General features: G+C 27.0%; 1 pseudogene; it reads left to right on the forward strand.

Annotated features, from left to right (window-relative positions):
• Nucleotides 1-1,191: 1,191 nt before the first annotated feature.
• LOC149059346 (uncharacterized) lies at nucleotides 1,192-4,715 on the forward strand (annotated as a pseudogene).
• Nucleotides 4,716-5,747: the final 1,032 nt, after the last annotated feature.

Here is a 5,747-nt window from a genome sequence, read left to right on the forward strand (position 1 = left end):
ACAATAACGCGTCCCCTATTCTGGGACACGTTGAATATACACCAAAAAATAATTAATCCTAAAAAAAATTTACAAAATAACTATAGAAAAACAGTTTTAAACGATAAATATACATCAGAAGAAAAAGTAAAACATTATGAACCAATATTAAAAGCCTTATCAAATGTTGAATCATCTGTTAATGATGTTAAAGAGGTTGCTATTAAAACCGATAATGATATTCAAAAGATGATAATACCTACTCCTTATAAACCTCGTAATCCAGAATTATTACGTCCAACAGAAGATCAAGATAATATTAAAACACCTAAAAGTTCTCCACAAATAACAACAAATAAATCTCCTATGCCTAAAAATATAATAATATTAGGTGAAAATGCGCAAAAATATTTACCAACTTTACCAAATGAAGCTAAAGGTGTTAATCCATTTGGAATATATCATATAAGTAAAACTGATGAATTCATGATCGGAAAATACCAGGGCTTGAAACCGGTAACCGATTTTTCCCGGTAACCGGTTACTATGACTACTTTTTGGACTGGTATCCGCTTCCCGGTTCTCGTGTTTCAATTTTGAGAAGTGGTTATCAATTACCGGTTATCACGTTATTCGATAAAGAGGGAAATCTATAACGGTAACCGTATATTTTTAGAACCGGTTAATTAATCAAAACCGTAAATCTCAAAAGTCAAAATCAATTAACGTTAAAATAATTTTTTTTTAAATATAACCACGAAGTAAATATAAAAATGTAAAAACACCAAAACAAAAATAACCATTGCGTGTACGAACGCGAAATAGTATCGGCGCACAAACAATGCGGGTAGATTCTCAGTATACACATTGTTCTTGGCTGAGACCGCTGGTAGAATCATCATCGAAATGCAGGCTGATACATATATGTAATATTATACATTTATAAATTATATTTAATTATAACTTATGTACGATATACTACCAGCTATATTATATTATGTATGTTATAACTTATGAGTTAATAATCATCGACTGTTGACATATTTATTCTTACTTCGTAATAATAACGCATTAAACTGGGTAAATTACTAATTTACTATTACTGTGCGTATTCGCCCGTCAACTATTCCATTGCAATGTAATAACACTAATAACTAATAAGTAATAACTGATAATACTGATAATAGTAATTTTAATAACAAAATTGTCACAATATTGTGGAGGTTCGCCAGTACGCCACACTATCTATGATAAAATAGATTTTAATCTTGTTTAAATCGTGACTCCCAGTTCCTACTTAATATTTATCAGTTAACAGTAAGTTTATTCTTGGCAAGTGTGACTGTTTATTTAAAACTTACCTTTATTAGTAAATTGTGCGCTTTCAAGATGAAAAATCCTGTCTTAGAAATGTTTTTTAAATATGACAAATTAACAAATATTGCCAAATGTGATGTTGAAAACTGCACAGCGAGCCTTAAAGGAAAACATGGATCGAATCTCGAAAAACACATTTTCGCATATCATAAAACTCAATACGTTGAACTCCAAAATGCTAAATCTAATAATAATACATTGGATACCAGTATTCAAAACTCGGCAGAAAAAGTAAGTACCTAGCTATATTAGAATTTTAAAAAGATTTATAGTATAAAGTATAAACTATCAAATTTAAAATTTAAATATTAAAATATTAAATTATTTTAAAACTTAACTAATATAACTATTAAGTATTAACTATATTATATAATATTATAATATTATTATTATTTAATCGGCCCCTTGCTCACTTCGCTCACTTTTCTATAATAGAGGGATTATTTATTTATACTTGCGTTTTTGTCCAATTCATTTTTATGATTTTATTTTATTTACAATTTTCCAGAGGAAATCTGGAAACTGCAGTGGAAAACAAATGTTGATGACAAATTTTATGAAAAAACAGTGCATTACAATAAATATGTCTGAAAAAATATTGCTAACAGCCTGTGTAGAGTTAGTGACCATGAATGGACGGCCTTTAACCATGATGAAAGACTCTGGTTTTAGAAACATTATAGATCCAATATTAGTTGGTCTCGGATCTCAAGGTAGGAATCAATTATTATACAATAAACAATAATAATTTCAAACTTTATTTTATTTATTTATTATTAGCCAATTGTATTAACGAACATAATATAAAAAAACATATTTCCGATACTGCTTCAAATATTATTTCAACCATCACTCAAGATATGAATAATAAACTGGTATCACTAAAAGTAGATGGTGTTACACGGCATAATAAATCGTTTTTGGGAATAAATGTTCAATACATGCTTGAAAATACAATGGATTTACAAATCAAAACTCTTTCTATATTTGAACTTACTGAATGTCATAATGCTGCCTACTTAAAATACACTGTAAGCCATCAATTATCATAGTAAATTTCAGTTTTAATATTTTACTATAAACCAATTTTAAGATACCTAGGTACATAATATTAAATATTATAAAATATGTATATTATGATAAATCATATTTTTAAATTATAGGCAATAGTGTATCTAATGTTTGCATAAATATTGTTTTTAATTATTGTTAATTTTAAATTTTTATAAGATTCTTGAAGTCATGAGTAAATATAAACTGAAAAAGAAACAATTGTTTTCAATAACAAGTGATAACGCTCCGAACATGCTGAAAATTACAGATCTCTTAAATATAAGTACTGAAAAAGAAATAGGTACCTAACAATTTTGAATTTATAATTTACTTTTAAATTTTTTATTTATTAATTATCAATTTTTAAAATGATTAATTCCTTTTTGTCTTTTTTTGTTTTAGAAGAAAGTGATACAGATACAGGGTTAAATTTACAGATAGAAAATACAGACAATAATTTAACACAATTCGAAAATGATATAGAAAATGCTGTAAATTCTTTACCGACTACATCTAAAATTAGATGTGCAGCTCACAGTTTGAATTTAGCAATAGAACAAGCTTTAAAAACTACAAGTGTTCAAAATGTCTTAGCACGCGCTAGAGCGGTAAACAATGTTAATTAATAATAAGTTTAAAATTTATTTTAATATTTATTTCATCAGTATATTAATTTAAATGTAAACCAACCATTTAACTAATCATATTCTATTTTTTTGGTAATTTTAACTTGAAATATTCTAGGTTGTTAAAAAATTACGTACACCAACTTTTGCTACACTTCTGAAAAGACAGAATAAAAAATTTGCTATTCGTGACATAGAAACTCGTTGGTCATCAGTGTACGATATGCTTTTAAGATTATGTGAGCTAAAAGATTTTTGTCTTGAATTCCAAGAAACAATGCCAGAACTACTAATATCCATTCCAAATTGGAATAAAATTGAAGAAATGGTACAAATTATTCTTTATAATAAAATATTGCTAAATTTAAAACTTAATAGAATATTTAAATAGAGTAGGTTAAATAAAAACTTATAAGTTATATTATATTACGTTTTGATTGATTATTATTTAATTATTTTCTTATTATTTTTAATATTTAAATAATGCTTTTTTAGGCTGATACGTTGAAACCAGCTAAAATAGGACTTGTCCAATTACAAAAGGAAGATATAACATTGAGTGATTTTTTTGCCATTTGGTGGAATGTCATTGCAAAATTAAAAAAAAAGAATTCAATTTTATCTAAAGCGCTACAGAATTCTATGGAACAAAGACAAATATTATTATTTGCTAATCCTACATTTGCAGCAGGTAATCCTTATAAATTATTACTAGCGACCACTACTTTATCTAAAATGAATAAATGTATTAAATGCTATTGTTTACCCATGGACGGCCATGTAAATGTAAAGTTTTAACTATATTAATTTAAGCAACTTATGTGCATTTAGTGACTTATTTGGATCCTCGATTTCAATGTATACTGGATGCAGACCAAAAAAAAAACAGCAAAAGATCATTTGGTAAAAACTTGGGATACAATTTTAGAGGTGGAAGCTAATGTTCAATCAAGTCAATGTGATGTAGTTGAAACACTAGTGCAAAGGGATGAAAACAGTGATAATGAAATGGATGATTTAGAAGTTTTTTTACAAACCCAAAACAGCAGTAATATAGAATCAGTAACTACTTCTGTGGGGCGTCGCTCAATTCGTATATTGATAGAAGAGTTTGATAATGTTTCAAGACTTCATCATAATCAGTGTGTTCAAAAATTCTGGATGGAAAATAAACTACAGAGACCTGAATTGTTCAAATTAGCTCAAGTATTAATAGCTGTCCCAAGTACTCAGGTAATATTTAAATTGTAATAGTAATTTATAAATTAATAGAAAGTGTCTCTTATATTTTTTACTTATCATATTTGTGCTTATTGTTCAAAAAAGTAAATTATAAATAACACAATATTACTGAATAAAGCCAATTAATACCATTGGTTAGTAAATTTTAATTTCAATTTTATATCTTACTAGAAAAAATAAAACAAATATCTGGATTAAAAACCATTTTAATGTCACCATGTAAAAGTAGGTACTAAGTAGGTAATTATTAGTACCTAGGCATTTAGCTGTATAATTAAATATTAATTAATATTCATTATTGAACTGTTATAGGTAACTGTAGAACGTACATTTTCTGGACTCAAATTTATATGTAGTGACCTAAGATCATCATTATCATCTGATTTGCTCAACGAAATCATGATCATAAGAGCTAATAAGATGGGTATGGAAATTTAATATGTATTTAACTGTTATTATTAATTTTATATTTTTTACTATTTTTATGTATCTTAAAGAAAAAAAAAGATATAAATTATAAGTACTACTTATGTAATTATTTATTATGTAGTATTTTCTTTTGTTTTATGCCTCTTCTTACCTACAATCACACGCTCACATAGTCACATCACAACAACATTTACATGCATAAATAGTTTCGAAAATGGTTTGTTATGTTGAATAAAATAAAATCGACTATAAAAAAAAAAAACCGGTTTCAGAGTGGTTACCGGTAATCTTGTAGAATTAAAACCGCTTCCAAACCGATTACCGGTAACCACATTTTTGGAGATCATTTTGGTAACCGGTAATCAATTACCACCAATTCTAAAAACCCCGAAAACCGGTAACCGGTTTTGAAAAATTTTCCGGGTCCTACTGGACCCGGTAACCCATTTTCTCGGGAGCGGTTTCAAGCCCTGGAAAATACCCTATAATATTTGACTTTGATGATATAATTTTAAATGGAAAAAAACATATACTAACCCCAGGTATGTGGAGATTATTAACTCATACAGATGTTACAAAATCAGAATTTTATACAAAAGAAGATTTTGAAAATTATGAAAAAATATTAATTGAAATGATTCAATATACCAAAATAATGATATTAACACAGGAAAACCTAAATCAAGTGGAAGTGCTAAATATAATGAAATGATTAAACCTATTTGGGAAAAAATTAAACTAACATCAACAAAAACTAAAGAAAGTAAACCAAAAACATCAAAAAAAGATAAATCACCAACACTGAAAGAATCACAAAGTTTACCCAAAGGAGAAGGTTTAATAAAATATACAAATAATCCTATTGAATTTATTTATATCGATAATATAATAAAAATAATTGACAGACTATATTTTATATTAGCAGAAGAAATAGCGGGAAATTATGGTTTTCATAATGAAAAACTTGGTATTGTTCATTTGTTTAAACGAAACATGGAAACACTGATTGATACTCCCAAAAAAGGTGTTGAATATTTACTA

The sequence above is a fragment of the Diuraphis noxia genome, unplaced genomic scaffold, assembly GCF_037042655.1.
Source record: "Diuraphis noxia isolate RWA-SAM2 unplaced genomic scaffold, SU_Dnox_SAM2 contig0001, whole genome shotgun sequence".
Classification (NCBI taxonomy): Eukaryota; Metazoa; Arthropoda; class Insecta; order Hemiptera; family Aphididae; genus Diuraphis; species Diuraphis noxia.